The following is a 24,631-nucleotide window of genomic DNA, read 5'->3' on the forward strand; positions in this document are numbered from 1 at the left end:
CACTACAGTAAAAGACCTGGGTGTTATACTAGACCGCAACTTGTCTTTCGAAAATCATATTTCATATGTTACAAGAACAGCCTTTTTCCACCTTAGAAACATTGCTAAGCTACGTAACATGCTATCTGTTTCTGATGCAGAAAAGTTAGTTCATGCATTCATGACCTCGAGACTAGATTACTGTAATGCTTTATTAGCTGGTTGTCCTGCATCCTCAATAAACAAGCTACAGTTAGTCCAAAATGCAGCTGCTAGAGTTCTTACTAGGTCAAGAAAATATGATCATATAACACCAATTCTATCATCTCTACATTAGTTACCTATTAAGTTCCGTATCAATTACAAAGTATTGCTACTGACCTATAAAGCCCTAAATGGTTTAGCTCCTGGGTATTTAACGAAACTTCTATCGCCCTACAATCCTTCACGCTCTTTAAGATCACTAAATTCGAGGCTTCTGGTCATTCCTAGGATATCTAAGTCCACTAAAGGAGGGGGGGGCGTTTTCACATTTAGCTCCTAAACTCTGGAATAGTCTTCCTGATATTGTTCGAGGCTCAGACTCTCTGTCCCAGTTTAAAACTAGATTAAAGACGCATCTCTTTAGCCAAGCATTCACATAATACTTACCTTTTATACTACAGTTAAATCGGATCAAATGCATTAATATTATGAACAGCAGCTATGCTAATTATTTCCCATCTGCTTTTCTGTTGTCATCTCGGGACGCTAGTCCCGAGGTAATTAGATTTTGTCAGCTCCAGTTTGTATCCAGCCTCTCATGGAGACTTCAGATGCCCCAACACCCGTGAAGAGACGACTCGACGCCTGTGAAGAGATGACTCAACGCCAGCGATGTTATGCCCTAAAATTAATACATGATTAACTAACTTTATTTTTCTATGTACATTTCTGAAATGCACTTTCTGTAAAGCTGCTTTGAAACAATATGTATTGTGAAAAGCGCTATACAAATAAATTTGAATTGAATTGAATTGTTCGAGTTCGGATCACGTTCTGACCACAAACGAATTGCTGTCCCGTTTAAAAGCGTACCGAGTTTAAAAGCGTACGTTTAAAAGCGTACCGAGACCTACGCTTGGTTGGTGCGCTTTTGGTGCACACCTGAGTGCGTTTGCTGCATTCACACCTGCCCAAACGAACCTCACCAAGGGGGACGACGAACTCAAGTGCGATTCAAGCAAACTAAATGAGGCAGGTGTGAAAGCACCCTGACACTCAAGAAGCGTTTCAGTCTTTATGCACATCTAAAACCCCATGCAGTGACATATCCTGTTTCCGGACAACCTACAAGGAACAGTACTCCTATAGTGGGTAGTTTTTTGGATGTGTATTACTTTCTGTTCTTTCATTTCCAGCATGTTGAATTTTGCATCACATCCACTTGAGCTATTGCATTTCCAAATCACTTTATTTAGCCTGCATGGACGATGATATGAACATTGCCATCTGGGGGGGGGGGGTTTGGGATTGGTTGTGGAGCAGAGAGAGCCAGCCAGCGGCACATGGGAAGAGCAGACAGCTGAAACGGCAACATTTGAAAATGCTAAATGTCAGACTTGTTTGCAATGAGGTTGGAGGTGGACAGAGGGAATATTTTGATTAATATGTCTTGTGAAAGTGAAAAAAAAAAGTGAAAGTGAGATGACGTGAAGGCCAAGTATGGTAACCCACACTAGGTATTTGTTCCAAGTTAGTGCACACACATTAGTAGTGAACACACACACCTGGAACAGTGGGCAGACATTTTGGGAGCGACCGGGGGTTGGGTCCCAGTATCAGTAACAGTACCAGTGGGTCCCAGTATCAGTACCAGTACCCACTATATAGTTTTCTTCTGCAGTCTAACGTCCATTTTCTTATTGTGGCCAACCTTAGCCTCAGTGACATTCAGCATTCACTGCATTTCCTCTTGAATGCTTATCTTATTGACATTTTGAATGAGAAGGCCCAAAATGGATGACGATTATAGGATGGGGTAATTCAAACAATACTTCCACTTTTCGCATATCTCTCCAGTTTGGTTCTGGTTCCTGGTTCCTGGTAACTGGATCCGTTTCTTATCACTATAGTTCGTGTCCAGACACATTATCATTTAATCATGTGTTTTACACAGATAAAGCCACTCCTTAAGCCAACATATCTGCACCTGTTACGAACTGCTCCGAGACTCAAGGGTTGAGGATCCAAACGCAGTTTAATGGGTTAATCCACAGACATACACAAAGGCCAGGCAAAGGTCGAAACACAGATGAGCAGTCCAAAACAATGTCCAGGGCTAAGGCAAAACCAAGTATATCCAGGGAACATAAATAACATCTGGGGAACAAGGCTCAGAAATGCAGAACAAACAAAAAAAAAAGTTACTAGTAATTTCAAAGTTTTAATGGTTTTGCCTTGCCATCTAAAAATAATTTTCCAAATTATAACAATTAATCTCTTAACATGCTGATTAATATGCCTAAGGTTTAAAGAAAAAACCCGGCATCACAAACCTGGTTTGAAGGGTCAGAGTCATATACTGTATGATAACAAATAACTATATTTGCTGCATTCTCGGTTTCTGAAGCATTTGAGCGAAACTATCTTCTTTTTTTTCTCTTCCTTTTTTTTTTTTTTTTTGCTGCTCAAGTGTTTCTGCTACTGTTTTTAAAATGATTACTTTACATCTCTAGAAAAAAAATAGAGGATATGGTGCCAATTCGCTGTGGTGGTCTCACTTCAAAGTGTAGAAACAGTTTCATTTTGTTTCACAGTTGTCACGGAACAGAAGAATGCAAACGCTTAAATCAAAACAAGAGGTTTATTGCAGGAAACAAGTGACGTGAGCAGGTTACTGAAGTGTTACTGAAGAGTTACTGAAGTGAATGAATGCACATGCACATGCACACATGGTTTAAAAGTTTCCACACATGCCAGCATGACAAAATGTGTATTTACTAGTTGCCATATCAACAATATATATAGAGAAGTTTAAAGTTCAAAAATCAAAAGTTAAAGTTCAAAAGTTAATTTTTCATCTCAGATTTTAGTATTTATATAAAATGAGACAAAGCTGCTATTATTTCAATCCCCTCCTCCTCAATCTGTTTAGATAGTTCTTTCATGTTTATCTAACCAGCAGAAGACACTAGCCGGGTTTGAATCAGTTTAAATCAATCAACATTTTATTAATGAAACAAAACCACATAATTGTACTAGACATGTGTGAAATTAATGTGGGGAAAAATAAATACTCTGAACCCCAAGTGGATTTACACAAACTGAGAAAGTCAAAAAGTGTTAGGTTGAGCCCCACTCTCCCCCTTACCTCCTTTTTTCCAGGCTACTGCCACGATGTAAAAAAGTAAGCATCATAAAAGTGCATTACATTCTCAGAAATAAATTGTGTAAATGTTGTACATTTTATGGGAACAACAGCTGGGGCAGTATCTTTTGGGACATCTTTGTACCTTATTTACCTATAAAAGTTCATAGCGTTATCAAATTTGTACTATTAAAATTAACTTTTTAGATTTAGATAAGATACAAAAATCACCTTTTCAGGGTGCTTCCCCAGTGACAAGATGTGCACTAAAGATCTATTTTTTGCAACAACAACAAAAAATCTGACTGTGCATAACACATTTTAGATGTTTATAAAAAGTGATATTTAGAATTCATTAAATAAATTGCAATATGTTACAGTATTCATCTTGTTCTTTTTCTTTTTTTTCATGGCCAATTGTTTCTTTGTGGAGGCTTTAAGTTAATATCAAATAAAATTATAAAATGCTTATTTATGGGTCATCATTTCCTTTCATGATCTTTGACAATAAGGATCTAATGAGCTTGGATCCTTCCACCATCTAAACTGTACTGAAATCTTTAGCGCTCATCCATCTTCTTGAAACAAACAGTATAATATATATAGGCTACACACAATATAGGCTGCAGTTCTGTTTCATTGATTGTTTTGGTTATTGGTGTTGGCCATACGATAGAAATTCCTGAATGTGATGTCACCCATGAATGACCTTGCAGTTTTATTCCTGTCCCACGGCGATCAGACATATTGAATGTGTTGTCCCGTGTGCTCTGGCGGTGGTGAAAGCGTCCGGTTTCCCAGCACACATCACTGTCAGTAAAGCATAGCTGAGGGGTGGCATTAGAGATGGATTCCCTTGTGCAAAGGAACCTATTTATATCATGGAATCTCTCATGAGCTGTGTGGGAAACACCCATTAAGCGAGCACCTGCACAACTGAAAACTCATTTTGATGGTGCCCGCCTCCAAATGCCATCATATCTGAGGTGTTTGACAGGCATTATCATCCTGCAGAAAGACTAAATGCAGTAGACTGTGTGGCTGTATTAAAATGAAATATTTTTATAAAAGGGTTTATCAGACTTTCAGATATCTGCTCTGATCAAACTTCTATGAAAGTTAATTTTCAAATATTTAACCATCTTTTGAAATGATGAAAAATGCTTCTATGCTGTTGATTTCCTTTCAAAATTATGTCACTTCTTGGAGGATTATGTCATTAAGAAACTTGGCTTTTATTAGGCAAAGATATCTTATAAAAGACTAACAAAGGTGAGACTAGGGACACAAATCCTATAAATTGATGATTATGAATTAAAAGAAAATTCCCAAGAAAACATGTTTGAAAGTTGAAAGTTTTGAGAATAGATAAACTATTGATAAACTGTTTTCTTTTTTCCATTGTTTACATCTATATCTGCTCACCATATCTGCTCCGACCTGCTCATTATGCTAAACAAGGCTGCATTAATATATATATATATATATATATATATATATATATATATATATATATATATATATATATATATATATATATATATATAAGATTTTAAAATGCTATTTATTTCTGTGTTGCATGGCAAAGCTGAATTTTCAACATCCATTACTCCAGTCTTCAGTATATATAATGTAAATTGTATTTATTATTTCTGTATGTTCTTCATAGGAATGATCTGAAATGTTTGATATGGTCTGATGAAAAAAAAGCAGTTTTCCTAAAGAAAATTATCAAATGAGACAGCAAAAGTAAAACTTTACCTTAACAGTTATGCTGTTTTATCAATGATCTTAACAATACGATTTTTGAGAGATAGGATTGGTCCTCAAAAGTGAAAAGTCTGCTTGTTATGAGGGGTTGACAAATCATTTATTGTAGTCTTAGTAGATGGAATCAGTGAAAGGGTTCCTAGACTTTATTGCTTTGTAAAATCATCACAGTATTTAGCTGGCAAACTTCTTCACTCTCAGATCTGACCTGCATTTAGCTCAGATGTCATTTGAGGTGGGTGGAACATTTGTTAATATGAAAGGGTAACTCAAGCCTGCTGGCTTCCGGAAAACACGGCTCCAAGTAATATATAGAATGCCTGTCCAGTCTGCACTCCAATTTTATGTCTGAAGACTAACTAAGGCATTTGATGACAATTAAAGATTGACTCAACCACATTCAAAGTGCACATGTGCTTCTCTTTAAAATTGCAGAGGAATTAAAATTTATTTGATATACAGTATATTTTTAATGAAATCGAATAAGAACAGTGTAGTTACAATTTCTAACAGTAACTGGGCCATGCTGAGCCATTCGACCACAACAACCAGGAAGTCAGTGAGCGCAGCTGATAGTAGTTTAACTTTCACTTTCAAACATGACCAAATACTGTATGTATAATATTTGATGCACACAGCAGAGCCTTTAACTATAAAGTCTGGTCCATTTTGCATTTGTTTTTGGCCAACTTAGAAAAGAAAAAAACAGTTTGACAGACATGTAAAACGATGACCAGTTCATTTTATTTGTATGTGATGTTTAGGGGTGGGTTTATCCAAAATACTTCCCAGATAGCAAATTGCATCTGGCCCAGTTGTGGCCCACATCTCCCACATTCTTCTGGCCCACATACCGCATGGAATGACGGCGATGACTCAACCTGAGTGTGGCTGGCAAGAGCATACATATCCGGGCCTCATCTGGGCCAACTATGGCATATATCAGTTCTGGTTGCGGCAAAGGTCACATGGGCCACATCTGGGCCACACACAGCAAGCCACAACTCACACTAAAACCAGATTGATGTGTGTGGGCCAGATACGGCCCATATGACCTTTGCCACTGCCAGAACTGAGCCATATGTGTCATAGTTGGCCCAGATATGTATGCTATCTGGGTTGGGTCACCGTGATTTTGCCAAGTAAGACTGGATCAACAAATTTTGAACAAGATTCATATCTGAAAATGTTTTCCTAAGCATATCTCTACTCCTAAACTTAACCCCACCCATAAGTTATTCCTAAAACCAGAGGGAAACGATAGGTGAATAACACTGATGTAGAAGCACCTAACCCTGGTTGTAAGCCTAAACTTGACATAAACTGAAAACTTGCCCCTCATATATGATTGGTTGATTGGGATGTTTTTCCAGGATCAACAAAGATGTTGATCCAGGAACATGTTTTACTAGGTGAAATCACATTCACTGAAATACTTGAAACAATTTCATAAATGTGTATAGACTTTTTGTCCATCCAAAAATAAAAACGACTAAGTACCTGTACTACAAAGTGCTTCTAACAAAAATCTTGATTTGGTTCCACTAATTTGGCACATTTTTCTAAATCCAGTGACCAGATCCACCTCACATGTGCTTAGTTTTGTTTGCCAGCATTGTGCATCATATGGTCTGTGAACGGACTGTGGGCGGTCTGTAGGTGTGCCATCTGATGCTGAGACTATGGAAAGCGTAATGAGTGTGGAGGATAACTCTAAATTTCAGGCATTAAGATGAACTCAACTGACTCAAGAGAAATCCATCTGATAAACTCACAAGGCCAAATGTGTTAGTTGAGATGACTAATGTACATGACTAGATGGAAATTACAAATGCATGTCTGTGTTGGGAAGAAGAAATTAATGTAAACTGAACACCGAACTGTGAAAAATTGTATTTAAAGTGAGGGACTCCAAAACTGTTGCTCACCTGTCATGGTTTAGCTTTATGATTCGTAAACACATATAAAACACTGTCTTTAGAAAAAAATCACTAAATTTACCCATTTGAAACCACATTTTAGCCTGAACCTTCTGTTTAACCTGAGGGAATGAAATTAAACCTGACTAACTGTCACGGAACACACACGGGAAACGGTAAGATCTTTTAGCAGTATATTTATTGTTAGGGCAATCCAATTCGTAGTCATCCATGCAAGGGTAAAAATCCATAATAGCCAATAACAGTCCAATAGTCCAATAACAAATAAACAAGAAACAAAACAAGAACAGGCTAGGAAACACAGACCAGAAGTGTAGTGACGAATAACAACGACTCCGTGACAAACACTAAACAGGCAGGGTATATATAAACATTTTTTGTGTATTGTGGGGAATGCAGTTCATAATGTGGATGACACCGTGGGGAAGAGGACCTCTAGTGGAAACCCAGGGAACACAAAGCAGACACTGTGACATAACCCCCCCTCTTCGGAGTGGCTATCAGACGCTCCAAGACCCACAAAAAACAAACAAAGAGTACAGGAGGGAGGTGGAACGGTGGAGGATCAGGGGGAGGGATGGGGGGCCAGGTCCATGAAGGGGAACAGGAATAGGGGGTGACGGCTTAGCCGGTGACCAGGGCGAAGCAGATAGTCCATCGGGTGGCCAGGGCGAAGCAGACGACCCATCGGGCAGCCAGGGCGGAGACTTTCGCTAAGGTGGCCAGGGCGGAGCAGACAGTCCATCGGGTGGCCAGGGCGAAGCAGACGACCCATCAGGTGGCCAGGGCGAAGCAGACGACCCATCAGGTGGCCAGGGCAGAGCAGACAGTCCATCGGGTGGCCAGGGCAAAGCAGACGACCCATCGGGCGGCCAGGGCAGAGACTTTCGCTGAGGTGGCCAGGGCGGAGTAGACAGTCCATCGGGCGGCCAGGGCGAAGCAGACGACCCATCAGGTGGCCAGGGCGGAGCAGACAGTCCATCGGGCGGCCACAGCAGAGACTTCCGCTCAGGCGGCCAGGGCGGAGCAGACAGTCCATCGGGCGGCCAGGGCGGAGCAGACAGTCCATCGGGCGGCCACAGAACAGGAACAGGCACCGGCTCAGGAACAGACACAGACACGGGCCACGGAACAGGAACAGACACCGGCTCAGGAACAAACACCGGCTCAGGAACAGACACCGGCTCAGGAACAGACACCGGCTCAGGAACAGACACCGGCTCGGCGGCGGCCATCTTGTCAGGAGACACAGGCTCGGCGGCGGCCATATTGTCTGGAAACACCGGCTCGGCGGTGGCCATCTTGTCCGGAAACACCGGCTCGGCGGTGGCCATCTTGTCCGGAGACACAGGCTCAGCGGCGGCCATCTTGTCCGGAGACACTGGCTCGGCAGACGTGACCTGAACAGTCTCTGGATCGGCAGACGTGACCAGAACGGTCTCTGGATCGACAGACGTGACCTGAACGGTCTCTGGATCGGCAGACGTGACCTGAACGGTCTCTGGATCGGCAGACGTGACCTGAACGGTTTCTGGATCGGCAGACGTGACCTGAACGGTCTCTGGATCGGCAGACGTGACCTGAACGGTCTCTGGATCGGTAGACGGGACCTGAACGGTCTCTGGATCGGCAGACGGGACCTGAACGCTCTCTGGATCGGCAGACGGTCTGAACAGTCTCTGGATCGGCAGACGGGACCTGAAAGGTCTCTGGATCGGCAGACGGGACCTGAACGGTCTCTGGATCGGCAGACGGGACCTGAACGGTCTGAACTGTCTCTGGATCGGCAGATGGGACCTGAATAGTCTCTGGATCGGCAGACCTGCTGTGTCTCGTCCAAGCATGCAGTACTGCTACTGCATACAGTAAAAGAGGAAGACAGCCCTCTTTGCCGTGGCAGGACTGATGGTGGGTAGCTCCGGGATGATCTCTTGGATGACAGCAGGCTGCACGGGGACAATCTCTGGGACGACAGCGGGCTGCACGGGGACGATCTCCGGGACGACAGCGGGCTTCACGAGGACGACCTCCGGGACGACAGCGGGCTGCACAGGGACAACCTCCAGTACCACAGCGGCATGCACGGGGACGACCTCCGGGACGACAGCGGCCTGCTCGGGCACGGCCTCCGGGTCTTTGGGGAGGCCGGAGGTCTTCCTCCACCTCCGCCGTTTCTGATGGCGATGTGCAGGCTCTGGGCTGGACGGGACCAGCGGCGAAGGGAACTCTGGGCTGTTGACCGCCATGCCTCCTCAGTCTGGCGGGCCCATAATGCCAGGCATTGAAAAATGTTCATGCAGGGAGGGACCTCTTCCACTGGCGAATTCCCCCTCTGCTGCCTCCTCTCTGTCCTCGTGGTTGGGGAAGAGCCACGAAAATCCATACCGCTGGATCTATGTTTGGACGGAGTCGTTCTGTCATGGAACACACACGGGAAACGGTAAGATCCATTAGCAGTATATTTATTGTTAGGGCAATCCAATTCGTAGTCATCCATGCAGGGGTCAAAATCCATAATAGCAGTCCAATAACAAATAAACAAGAAACAAAACAAGAACATGCTAGGAAACACAGACCAGAAGTGTAGTGACGAACAACAACAACTCCGTGACAAACACTAAACAGGCAGGTTATATATACACACAGAAACTAACAATGATAATGGGGAACAGCTGAGTGCGATGATGATGGGGAACAGCTGGGTGCAATGATAAGTGATGGGTACAGACAAGGATTGTGGGGAATGCAGTTCATAATGTGGATGACACCGTGGGGAAGAGGACCTCTAGTGGACACCCAGGGAACACAAACCAGACACTGTGACACTAACAGTGTTCTGCTCTGAAGTCAATACATTTTTTCAGTGTATAAAACCCAGAGGCATATCAATATACTTCATACTATGATATGACAACCCAACAAGCACTAGCCAATCAATACAGTGATGGATATGCCTGAAATGAAATCAAACCCATACGCCTGTTGATACAGCCTGGATACTGGAAACCCCCGGTTTCACAAACAAGGCTTAAGCCTAGTTCCAGAATAAAATGCATGTTTGAACTGTTTTATACAATCGCTATGACAGTTTTTTCAATACATTTAACAAGTTTCCTAAACTCTTAACGCACCAACACACCTAAAACACACAATTGGCAAAACGGTTAATTTCATGCTCAAAATCACACATTGTAAACTAAACTCCAAAACTAATTTTCAAAATACAATAATACACTAACACAATACACAATGTCTAACAAAACACTGCAAACATGTTTCAAAATCAAATAATTATTCAAAACACTAACACATGTTCTCTTCCAACAGGAACATTTAGTCAATCATAACACAATGACAAAAAAAACACTAACATCAGATGGAATTACAGAAACTACATTATTTTATATGTGTCAGGTATGCCCTTATACAGACAGTATATTGTATTGATCATAGATTGTGTTTTGCACTGCAGGTTTTTTTTTTTAAGTCTCTCTACATTTTTGTTTTATTTGTAATGTAAATGCATGCATTTTGTTGTTGTTGTTTTTTGTTTGTTTTTTTTGCAGCAGCAGCAGCAGAAATTCAATACAACAAAATAAATTACCCTTCTTAGCTTTATAGAATGTATGGTTTATGAAAAAAGAAGACAGAGACAGAATTGCTGCAGTAACGGCTTTATTTGCAACAGGACATTTCTGCAAGATAACAAAAATATGCATATAGCTGCCATTTACAGTATTACTGTATGTGAAAATACAAAATATACAAACAGAAAAAGCCATCTTCTAATCTGCCCGGTCTTCTGCATTTGTCCACGTTCTCATCCACATCACACCTGATATCTTCCCTGGCAAGGCATCTTGGGAAGAATCTTTTGGCTTGCCTTACTGTATCCTGGCAGTGTTCAGTTGTGATGTCTTGGTATACAGCATCTTTTGCATACAGGAGGGACATTTGGTCCTGTGGACTATGGTCAAAAACCTTTCATCTCCAGGCTGAGAAAACTCCTCAATGGGGTTGAGGAAAGGAAAGTAAGGGGCAAGGAAAATGGACATCATCCTCTGATGGGCATCAAACCAGGCTGTGACTGCACGGGAATGGTGGAATGCTACACTGTCCCATATTTGCATAACTTCAATCATTCAATTCTCACTAGCAATGGAATAATGTGAAAATACAAAATATACGAACAGAAAAAGCACCAGAAGAATAAAAAAAGAAATAAAAAAAAGAGTCATCTTCTAATTATTTGCATAATTCAATCAGCTGTTTCTCAGTAACAATAGAATAAAATACAGGGGATATATTTGTGTTTCAGTTCACAATATAAACAGCTGTTTACCTTGACTTTAGCCTGTAAGGTTAGGTTTAGAACACGGTGTTAAAGCATTGGGTCTTGTTTGAGCTTGTGTGTAAAAGAAGTTCAAGCATTTTAAAATTGTGTTAATTGTATGCATTTTGTGTTAAAGCAACAAGAAATGTGTTACAGTTTTTTACAATTGCTATGACAGATTTTTCAATACATTTAACAATTTTCCAAAACTCTTAACACAGTTAGCACTACATCCGTCTGTGTAAGCTATACTATTAACACATTTCTTGTTGCTTTAACACAAAATGCATACAATTAACACAAATTTAAAATGCTTGAACTTCTTTTACACACAAGCTCAAACAAGACCAAAACAATGGATTTTTACTGCCAAATTTACCAATGCTTTAACACTGTATGTCAGAACAGATAACACCATGTTCTAAACCTAACCTTACAGGATAAAGTCAAGGTAAACAGCTGCTTATGTGAATTGAAACACAAATATATCCCCTGTATTTTATTCTATTCTTACTGAGAAACAGCTGATTGAATTATGCAAATAATTAGAAGATGACTCTTTTTTTAATTCTTCTGGTGCTTTTTCTGTTCGTATATTTTGTATTTTCACATTATTCCATTGCTAGTGAGAAACAGCTGATTGAAGTTATGCAAATATGGGACAATGTGGCATTCCACCATTCCCATCTAGTCACAGCCAGGTTTGACGCCCATCAGAGGATGATGTCTATTTTCCTTGCCCCTTACTTCCCTTTCCTCAACCCCATTGAGGAGTTTTCTCAGCCTGGAGATGAAAGGTTTTTGACCATAGTCCACAGGACCAAATGTCCCTCCTGTATGCAAAAGATGCTGCACACCAAGACATCACAGCTGAACACTGCCAGGGTTGGATTAGGCAAGCCAAAAGATTCTTCCCACAATGCCTTGCCAGGGAAGATATCAGGTGTGATGTGGATGAGAACGTGGACAAATGCAGAAGACCGGGCAGATTAGAAGATGGCTTTTTCTGTTTGTATATTTTGTGTTTTCACATACTGTAATACTGTAAATGGCAGCTATATTGCATATTTTTGTTATCTTGCAGAAATGTCCTGTTGCAAATAAAGCCATTACTGCAGCAATTCTGTCTCTGTCTTCTTTTTTCATAAACCATACATTCTATAAAGCTACTCTAAGAAGGGTCATTTATTTTGTTGTATTGAATTTGTGCTGCAAAAAAAAAAAAAAAAAAAAAACAACAAAATGCATGCATTTACATTACAAACAAAACAAAAATGTAGAGAGACTTCAAAAAAAAAAAAAACCTGCAGTGCAAAACACAATCTATGATCAATACAATACAGTATACTGTCTGTATAAGGGCATACCTGACACATATAAAATAATGCAGTTTCTGTCATTTCAGCTGATGATAGTGTTTTTTTTGTCAATGTGTTATGATTGACTAAATGTTCCTGTTGGAAGAGAACATGTGTTAGTGTTTTGAATAATGATTTGATTTTGAAACATGTTTGCAGTGTTTTGATAGACATAGTGTATTGTGTTAGTGTATTATTGTATTTTGAAAATTAGTTTTGGAGTTTAGTTTACAATGTGTGATTTTGAGCATGAAATTAACCGTTTTGCCAATTGTGTGTTTTAGGTGTGTTGGTGCGTTAAGAGTTTAGGAAACTTGTTAAATGTATTGAAAAAACTGTCATAGCAATTGTAAAAAACTGTAATAGTATAGCTTACACAGACGGATGTAGTGCTAACTGTGTTAAGAGTTTTGGAAAATTGTTAAATGTATTGAAAAATCTGTCATAGCAATCGTAAAAAAACTGTAAATTAAAGCAACTTGCACTGTTGCTTTAAAAATGTCACTGTCATTGTTTTGTCTCAAGATGCACACCAGTAATGTTTTTTTTTTTTTGTAAGGCATAAACATTTGCCTTAAAAGGTACTTCATTTCCCTAATTGAACTATGGCCTAATCCTGGTTTAATCTTAATATGTTTGTGAAACCAGGATTTAAGATATTTGCGAATAAGATTCATGATGTCCACCTATTTGACACTGAGATGGCGCTTTCCATGAAATAGGCCATGATGTGTTTTTTTTTTTTTTCAGCAATTACTAAGTGAAAGGAGGTGCTTAGCCTTCATAAAACGAGCTTGTGGCAAGCAGGGTGGAGCTGAGATCCGTGGGAACGGAGTGAGGCCGGTGGCGCAATTGCTAATGAGCATCACCTGCGCGCCACACTGGCCTTGAGTCTCATGGAAGGAGATTCGGAAGGAAAAAAGGAGTGATGACAGTGCATGACGAGAGAAGACCAGGCCAAAAGTATTTATGTTGGTGTTTTGTTTTAGTTTAAGCAGCAGTACTTTTGTGTTTGTTTATTTTATGATTAAAGTTTATTGAACGTTCGCTGTTTCCCGACTCCTTATTCCCTGAACCTTTAACAGTGATACGTTGGTGCTGAAACCCAGGAGGAAGGAGTGACATGCTATCAGAGAGCTCCCGCTGCTGAGGGAGATCGCGGTGCTGAGGAGGTCGGGCAGCATGAAGGAGCTGTGGCTGCCTGAGGCGGTGGTGCAGGAGCAATTGAACAACAGGTGGGACATGTTATTCTGTATTGGCCACACTTAGTCAAGACAAGTCACCTTTATTTATTTAGCACTTTTTACAGTACAAATTGTTTCAAAACAGCTTTACGGTGATAACAGGAAAATAATGAAACAAAGTTTGTTTCGGCTGTATAATAAGTTCAGTTATTAATTCATCCGTCCATTTATATACACTCACCTAAAAGATTATTAGGAACACCTGTTCAATTTCTCATTAATGCAATTATCTAATCAACCAATCACATGGCAGTTGCTTCAATGCATTTAGGGGTGTGGTCCTGGTCAAGACAATCTCCTGAACTCCAAACTGAATGTCAGAATGGGAAAGAAAGGTGATTTAAGCAATTTTGAGTGTGGCATGGTTGTTGGTGCCAGACGGGCCGATCTGAGTATTTCACAATCTGCTCAGTTACTGGGATTTTCACGCACAACCATTTCTAGGGTTTACAAAGAATGGTGTGAAAAGGGAAAAACATCCAGTACGTGGCAGTCCTGTGGGCGAAAATGCCTTGTTGATGCTAGAGGTCAGAGGAGAATGGGCCGACTGATTCAAGCTGATAGAAGAGCAACTTTGACTGAAATAACCACTCGTTACAACCGAGGTATGCAGCAAAGCATTTGTGAAGCCACAACACGCACAACCTTGAGGCGGATGGGCTACAACAGCAGAAGACCCCACCGGGTACCACTCATCTCCACTACAAATAGGAAAAAGAGGCTACAATTTGCACGAGCTCACCAAAATTGGACAGTTGAAGACTGGAAAAATGTTGCCTGGTCTGATGAGTCTCGATTTCTGTTGAGACATTCAGATGGTAGAGTCAGAATTTGGCGTAAACAGAATGAGAACATGGATCCATCATGCCTTGTTACCACTGTGCAGGCTGGTGGTGGTGGTGTAATGGTGTGGGGGATGTTTTCTTGGCACACTTTAGGCCCCTTAGTGCCAATTGGGCATCGTTTAAATGCCACAGCCTACCTGAGCATTGTTTCTGACCATGTCCATCCCTTTATGACCACCATGTACCCATCCTCTGATGGCTACTTCCAGCAGGATAATGCACCATGTCACAAAGCTCGAATCATTTCAGATTGGTTTCTTGAACATGACAATGAGTTCACTGTACTAAAATGGCCCCCACAGTCACCAGATTTCAACGCAATAGAGCATCTTTGGGATGTGGTGGAACGGGAGCTTCGTGCCCTGGATGTGCATCCCACAAATCTCCATCAACTGCAAGATGCTATCCTATCAATATGGGCCAACATTTCTAAAGAATGCTTTCAGCACCTTGTTGAATCAATGCCACGTAGAATTAAGGCAGTTCTGAAGGCGAAAGGGGGTCAAACACAGTATTAGTATGGTGTTCCTAATAATCCTTTAGGTGAGTGTATATAGACGCTCTGGAGAAAACAGTGCTGTTATCGTCCAGCTCAGTTCAATTCTAATGTAATGGTGTCAATGCAGGCAGATCAATAATATTGTTGAATATTAAGTGTCCCCAACTAAACAAGCCAAAAGCGACAAAGGCGACAGTGGCAAGGAACCAAAACTCTATCAGGTGACAGAATGGAGAAAAAAACCTCGGGAGAAACCAGGCTCAGTTGAAGGCCAGTTCTCCTCTGGCCACCGAACGAACAGTGTATGATTATGATTCATACAGAGTTAGTATGCTATAGCACAGCAATTTCCTGTCTGCCAGAGTGGATTGCGCTTGTAGCTCCGTGCAGCTGTTTTTAATCTCTATTTTATATCTTTCCTTGCTGATTATATTGCTTAATATAAATTAATCATCACATATCTGATATCATATATCTGATATTATCTAATATTGTCTGTCACATTAATCTGACATCACTAGCTTTAATCTAAATCGTTATCGCTAGCACGCTAGCACATTTTGCTAGCCTGCTATCCTGCCATCCGTGCTTACCATCTCTTTTTCTCTTGCGCAATTGCACCTTTTATGAGTCCATCAAGCAACTGTGCTGAGTCGGATCAGTCAACAAACATGTGAGTCATGTAATTTCTCCTTTTATTGTTAATGCCTGCCACATAGCGTATAACATAGCCTCTGTCAGCGACGAGGGTTTCACATGTCACAAATTCAGGGAAATAGACAGGCTGATGTTTTGGATGCGACTAGCTTAGCGAACCCCGTACATTGTTCGGTTCTGGCTGTAGAGCCCTCGCAGCAGGGCAACTAGGTGACTGTAAGACGCCATAGTCGCGGGACAAAACACATCACTATTAATGACACGCCAACATTCTGACCCATACAGCAGAAATGGGAGCTCTAGAGCAAGTTCTGTCACGGACACACCCTCGTCAGCACCAGTTCCAGACACATTCACTCCACCCACTCGCTCACTATCCCTGGATTTCTAATTGTCATCACCTGTTCTCATCACCTGAACTCACTCATCACCATCATCTCCAGCACTCTTAAGACCCACGCTCACTTCAGTTCACTGTCTGGTCTCGTCAATACCTCACCGAGATACCCGACTCCTCATGATCTACTTACCTGCTCAGCTATCTACGATCCTTGTTCCTATTCCCGTCTGGTCCTGGTCTCATCCTGTGTCTCGTCTCGTCAATCTGGTTCCCCGTCTCTTCTGTCCGGTTCCTGGCTCACCGGTTCATCATCCACCACACAATACAGATAAGACCATCAGTGAACTTCACAAATCCTACACTACTACTTCCAGTTTATCATCTGCCTTTTCCACTACATGCTCTTACAGGTTTTCTGAATTGCTAAAACACATTTCTTGAAACCATCACTCACTTTCTCAAAACCTTGAACACAAAACCACATTTTCAAACCACATTCAGAGAACCTCTGACTCTTCTGGCAAAATCAAACAATTGCCTCAAAACCATTTTATCTGTGCTCAAAATCAAACAATACTTTCAGAACATACACACATGAGTCAATATTATAAACACTACAGATCATTATTAGACACTACAGAGAAAAATGGAGAACACAGAATCCAGAGCATGCAGTTACAGGAAAAAAGTATAGTGTAACAAAGTAAACACATTTTGCAATTATGTAAAAAATTATAGTAATGACAACGTACAGTAGGAAGCTGAATAAATGGTATACTGTACTGTATATGCACTGCAAGTGTAGTATTGTAATGGATATTGTATAGTAGGCCTATCGAATGTCTGTATATTCAGCTCTTGCATACTGTGAAAATACAGTGACCCAACTGCAAAAGACAAAAAGGTTACAGTAAAAAGCTCTAAATGAAAAGCATGTTATAGTCACTCAGAGGAGTTGTGCAACTGCAGAATCAAGGTCAATGGGAGACTGATTCATCATCATGTCTTCATGTTGGTCCGGCCAGAGGAGTTTCTTCACATCACAGACAATATCATGTTTGCAGGCAAAGGGAAAAACCCTAAAGCAGATCCAGCCTTGGCAACATTCTCACTCACCTGCTCTTCCTCGTCCTCATCCTCATCCTGCTTGTTCACCTCCTCTTATACACATACTCTTCCTTCTCTCCCTCTTGTATTGTCACCATCCATTATTGGTATCAACATTCAGTGCAACATTTTGAGTCAATTTTGGGACTCTGAACTGACTTGTATTATGTATGTTAGTTTGGTCACATCATTAGAAATAAGTGTGAACAATTTTGAGTCGTTGTGTGTAAACGATGACAACTGTGTTGCAGTTGTGTTTAACATTCGCCTGCCTGTGTCTAGCATTTTGAAACATAAGTGCATCACAGTGCAAAATGTGATTTAGTGAGTGAGAATGTGTTTAGAGTTTTGAAAAAAGAGTGCATGAGATTTGCAAACGGTGTTTTAACGACCTGAACTTGTTTAATGTTTTACATAAAGAGTGATTTATTCAACACATTGGTTTAGACTATTGAGAATTTGGTTCAGAGAATGGAGTTTAGTGTTTTAGCAATCCAGAAAAACTGTAATAAAGTCTATTGTGCATTACCTGTCTGTGTCCTGCGCTTCCCTGACAAGTTCTACCGGGAAGACTAATATCACGTCATTCACTAATCACGTCATTCATTAACTACAGATCTAGCCAATCGCCACTCGACATATGGAGTATTTAAGCCCGGTTAACACCCATTACTACGTTTGCAGAAACTGACTTCGGCGTTCACCCCCATCCTCCCCACCACCACTAGGTCAGTCCCTGTCTATCCATCGGGGTATGCTCCGCCCCTGCCTTCAACTTCAAGCAGGAACTGCAAGTATCTTCTACCCTCCGGATTTGGATTACAGACAGGGCCTACACTAAAGAACTTTAACATTTCATTTTGCATACAACTGTTAAATAAATGTTTCATACATTATTTTGCCTCCTGAGACTTTCTGATAGAAAAAAAATTGACATTGCTATTGTATAGTCTTATCTTTGTTCTGAGGCTGTACTGTGCAGATTTCCAGATGGGCTAGAGTCTAGCGAATGCACTACAGGCTTTACCTATTCTTGCTTTCAATGCTGCAGCATTGTCCTTGCTCAGCAGACTGCCAAGGTAGATGAACTCCTCAACATCTTCAAGTGGACTTCCATTCAGAATAATGGGTTCAACAAATCTAATGTTGATATGAATCACTTGGGTTTTGGTGGTGTTTTTGTTGAGTCCTATTTTCTTGGCAAAATTGTCCAGTCTGTCAGTCTTCTCTTATAGGTGGGCATGCGTAAATGACAAAATAGCTACATCAAACTGTTGGAAGAGAGTCCATTGTATGCCTCTAGGCTTTTCTGATTTTGTTGGTCTCATGATCCAATCAGTGGTTCCACTTTATTTCGATAGTCCACTTTAGACATTCTACTAACTTTAAGTACTGTAACTTTGCAACTACATGTCAACTAACTCTCAATAGAGTATTAGTAGACTGTCAGTAGACTGTTAGGTTATGGTTAGGTGTTAGGGTTTGGGTAGGAGAATAAGTTGACTTGTAGTTGGCAAGTTACTTATAGTCAGTACAGTAGAATATCTGTTGGAGGACCATCAAAATAAAGTGTTAGCAGATGTTAAGCATACAGTTTATTACAGTTTTTCTCGATTGCTTAAACACTATAACCAGGCTTTTGAATTAAAATTTCAAAACCATAATGCCATTTATCAAAAAGCACACCCATTTCACTAAACTATAAACACTATTCCCTGTTTTGACACATGAGTCAGATTTGTTGAACTGTCACTGCAAAACTTTACACACAAATCCATTAATTTCTCATTGCTTAGACCATGTTGTCATTTAGAAAGCACTAGCATTCAATATTGTTCACTCAAGTCAGCACAGCTTCAGTTCAGTTAGCACACAATTACCCAGGTGGAAACACTAAGAGTCAAAATTTAACACACATCAATCAGAACCTTCAATAGATATATAAAAGGGCCCAAATCAGTTTATTGCGTTTTGGAACAATGGATCCAGAAAGACATGAAGGAAGAGGGATAAGAATGAGGAGGAGGAAGGGCAAGGACAAGAAGACAAGCAGTCTCAGATGAAATTCAAGCCATTCTAGTTGCCCATGTCTTTGTCAATGGTATGACTATGAGGGAGGCTGGGCTACGAGTAAGGCCAAATTTAAGTCGCTTTACCGTCGCCTCGAGAACCTTCAGGGAGGTGTGGTGGCAAACAAAATTCTATCACTGAATAAGAGACAAACATTTCCAATAGTCTTTGATGAGGTTTATTTTCTTGCAAGAAAAGGCCAGCAGTCATACAGTCAGACAGTGTGGCTGCAGAGTGTGACAGTGAAGGCATCCTTTCTCCTTTGTAGTTTTGACTCCCAGAATGTTATCTTTCTAGGCAAATGATGGTATTTCAACCATATGTGGAACATTCTTAGACGTGTCCATCATATTGTATCCTTGAGTGGAGGCCCTCCCGTCACGTCCCAACACTCTTTACCATTCCAATACAATTCCATATTAGAATAAGGTTTGTGTGTGCTCTTTTACTGTCATATGTTGGTCACACACATCTTACTGTAAGTAAATATAAAAAAAAATTTTAGAGGAGAGAGTAAAAAAAAAAAGAGTAAAAACAAAAAAGAGTAAAACAGGAAAAAAAAAAAAGATTTTGTGTGTGTGTGTTTTCTGTGTATGAATAAAAATGTGCCAATGTATCCACTGGTTGTTGTGTTCATCATGTGAAAAGGTTTGTGATGGGGGAACCACAAGCAACATAACTTACCAGTTTTCGAAATGTTGTTTTGAATTTATTGCACCAGTGTCTTAGACTATGTTGTAGTGTGTGTGATTTTGAGGGCTTGTGTGTCCTGTTTGAGGGCAAAGTTTGGTTTTTCAGCAAGAGTGAATGGTTTTGAGTGTAGAGCTTCATTTTGACCTGAAAATAGGATGTTTGGGGAATTGGGTGAGACGTTATGGATTTGTGTTTATAGTTTTGAGAATACGAGGCATAGTTTCAAGAAATGTGTTTAAGCAATCGAGAAAAACTGTAATACTCTAATGACAGTTAGTTGACATGTAGTTGCAAAGTTACTTATAGTTAGTAGAATGTCTAAAATGGACTATCGAAATAAATTGTTACCCAATCAATGGCTACCAGGAACAGGATTGGTGAGATTATGCATCTTTGCCGTACCCCTGACTTCACTGAAATACCACTCAGATAGGTTGCCTTCAAGGATGACATTGCACTTAAACTGCACATCTGACTTCAGCCTTGGTTGGGGGACTGATGTCAATGTCCAGAACATCTACTGCTGGTGGAGGATTGGCAGGCTCTTCTGGCTCAGGACTGTTGAGTATTTCACAAAAGTGCCATACCCATCTGTTGACTTCCTCGCATTCATTTGAGAGGATGTTGCCACTCCTATCTGTAATTGGTGCAGTCACTAGGACATGCAAAATCGTAAATACTCTAAGATTATTATTCACGTCGGCACTAATGATGTCCGAATTTGCCAGTCAGAGATCACTAAAAATAACATTAAAGAAATGTGTGAACTCGCAAGTATGATGTCAGGCACTGTAATATGCTCTGGCCCCCTTCCTGTTCGCTGGAGTGATGAGATACTTAGCAGACTGCAGTCACTCAATGGCTGACTGTCTAAGTGGTGTACGCAGAATAATATAGGGTTCATAGACAATTGGAAAAGTTTTTGGGGCAAACCTGACCTGTTAAAAAGAGATGGTATTCATCCCCCTGGGATGGTGCCACTCTTCTCTCTAGTAATATGGCACATAATCTTAGAGTTGAACCTTGACTAACTGAGGCCCAGGTCAGGAAGCAGAAAGACTTGCTGAACCAACCGTCTGCTAGCTGCCATCCGTGAGGGGACGGATGAGTTTCCGCTGTTCTGCTGTCGCCAGCCATGATGGGGAGCAGCAGGCAAACCTTCTTTCTTTATCATCATTCTTTGTGTAACTGTGAAATTATGTTGTGATAGGGTTGTGCCCAAAATGTTGGATGTAGCTAAATATCACACAGTCACACAAACAAGGACTTGGAAACAAAAGATCAAATACTCACTGAAATGCAGCTATAAACAGAATTACAGTAGAATAGCATATTTACCGTTTGAAGAAAAATAAGTGGATTTAATATTGTACACATGGGGCTGTAAAGGTATAAATATGAATTTACATATTGAACCGAAGATTTTGCACTGCAGTATAACTTGGTTGTTCTGGGCAGAGGGGAGAAGTTTGGGCCTCTGGTGTGTGGAGTCAGAAATGATTTTGCCAGCTGATCTCTTTACTCTGGAGGTTCAGAAGGGCAGACAGGGGTGGACCAATGATCCCCTCAGCAGACTTAACAGTCTGCTGTAGCCTATTTTTGTCCAATTTGGTAGCCAAGCCAAATCAGACAGTTATAGAAGTGCACAAGACGAATTGAAAAAAAAATGTTGAGTCAAACCACACAGTTCTAATTGCCTATTTGAAGTTTAGGTTTAATTTAGACAATTTATATAAATTAAACACAATGAGACGAATATTAAGTCAAAATATGATGTTATGTCAAAATGATGATGTTAGATACAGTTAAAATATTATGTAAGATTTACACTTTATCAAAGTCTTTTAGAGGATTATAAATGTAGGATTTCTATCATGACAGCTAGTTTAGGGATAGTTTGTTATGCTAATGGTTATGACAATGTCCATTTGATCTTGGCAGACTAGATCTGCTATGCACACTACTCCTGCTGCTGTTATGGCTGCCCATAGCAAAACTATTTGTTTTGTTGTTGCTTTTTGGAACAGCACAATTTATTTATTTATTTTTTAATGCAAAGTGTGCAGCTTATGAGGCCCATTTGAACATTAAGTTCTCATTTCTTAAAGCATAACACATATTCTCACTCTTTACTTGTTCTCATGTATGACACTGCTATTGTCTTTAGTTGACAAGATACAAAATCATTCACTGCATAACATTTCTAAAGAGAGTATTGAACATGTAAACGCATTATGCTTCTAATTTCATGAACAAGTTCTCTAGTATTCTCTTATCAAGTATATGGAAACGCAATATACTCATTCATAGCATTTAAAAAAATTAAGGTTTCAAAATGGGGTTTTCATAGTGATTCCATAGAAGAACCATTCTGGGTTCCACAAAGAACCTTTCAGCGAACAGTTCTTAAAAGCATTATGTTTGATATATATTTGTAAATATATAAATGGACCATATAACAAGTTTCTCACTATGTGATTGAACTCATTACCTTCTATTAGTATCCTAAGGATCTGTCAGCCTAATATGTTTAGTATGTAAGTCATAATATGTGTTTTATACATGACAAAGAATATTAGACACCTTCATTAAAGTTCACTAAAAGTAATCTTCATTGCCATACAGCTATCACTAATTATCAGATCATTTTAATCTTTTCTTTGGCAGCTGACCACTGCATCTCTTTCTCCACCCACAAACTGCAGACAGAGCTGTTATTTCTGTCCTGATGGGTTTGGAGGATTTGGATGAAGTACTGTATCCTCATAATGTAGTCAAAAAGGGTGTTTATATAAAGTAACTTGCAATTAATTTATCACAGGAACCATTTTAGGAACATCGTGTGATCAGGAAATGTCCCAGGCTGGACTTACAGTAAACATGGGTCCCCAAGAGTCAACTGCTCTAATGTCATGACCATGTACAGAGCCCAATGTGCCACAGCTTTCTGGAATTTGTATTTCTACAGAAAATGTTCTGTTTCTTGTTAGCACATCCATCACATTTTTCTTCATTTAAAGGGGTCATTCATTTCTTTGACCTTCCTAATGCTGACGAACTTAGAACACACAAAAGCTTCTCCTGAAATGGAGCAGTTTCCACTTTGTTGGGACAATCTGTTGTTTGTGGATGATAACTTGTATGTCTGTTGTCAAGCAGCAATTATAGGGGTTCAATCAGTTTAAGGCATTTAAGCACATGCATTAAAATATATTATGTTTTATTTAGCAAGCCTATTACCATCTCAATCATAGATGGAAATGATCATTTACAGCCAATGGAGTAAATTTACCATAAGAAAATATATGGATTTAAAGTTTTTTCAGAGTTAATGATAATTCATTTGCCGCTGGTGGACATGTTTTTTGAGATACGTCAATGTACGCATAGACAATCATGGTAGCTCGGACAAAGACACGGCATGCCAATTTCCAAGTCAATCGGACTAACGGCTGCATAGTTATGACCATTTTCATGTCTTTTCAATTTTATAGCGTCGTAGGCAGTGTGAGTACTAGTACCAGCCCTCAAATTTTCAAGTCTCTACGACTTACGGTTTGGTCTGACCAATCACTTTTAGGGGAGACTGCTGATCCTTGGAAAATGTAACAATTACAATAGGGTTTCAGCGATATGTGCTTGAACCCCTAATTAGGTTGTTGCTACGCTCGCCAACATTAGTGTTGATATAGTGTTGTTCACTATAGCTTTTGTAAGCTCTTGCTTTTGCAAGTCACCTTTATTTATATAGTGCTTTTAACAATATAGATTGTTTCAAAGCAGTTTTACAGTGATAATAGGAAATTAAAGTAACAGAGATGTTTTGGCTTTACAGCAGCTCTAGAATAAAGTTATTGTCCAGCTAAAGTTAGTTTTGATTGATTCACTTCCATTGCAAAGATCATTAGTAATTAACTTATTAATAAGTCAATTTGTTAATAATATTTATTTACTTGTAACATTATAACTTATAACTTATTTACTTATAACTTAGTAACTTATTAGTTATTAACTAATTAACGGTACTAATATGACACCTTGCCTGCTCATTCGCACAACAACAGTGCCTGGTGGCTCGAGAACGCAAACCTTGAAATAGGTTCCAAGGTGCAAGCCTTGAAAAATGTTGGGGAAAAAAAGGTTATCTCTGCGCAAACTTCAAAAACGCAAACCTGTGAAAACGCTGACGCCGTGCACATGTGTATTACGTGTTTAGTCTATAGGTATGCGCGTTTGAATATATATGTGCACAGGCGTGTAGTCTTTCTTTACAAATTGACCTCAACAAATTACTTGTCTGGCCTTTTATAATATTTTAAATTATAATATATTTAAATAAATTATAATACAGAATTATTTATCGCCGCGTAGCCATGTGAACTGGAATTATTTTGACAACGTTTTATCTGTACAGAGGTAAATGGGAAGGGAAGGAGACCATCACAGG

Source organism: Squalius cephalus (assembly GCF_949319135.1).
Source record: "Squalius cephalus genome assembly, chromosome: 4".
Taxonomy (NCBI): Eukaryota; Metazoa; Chordata; class Actinopteri; order Cypriniformes; family Leuciscidae; genus Squalius; species Squalius cephalus.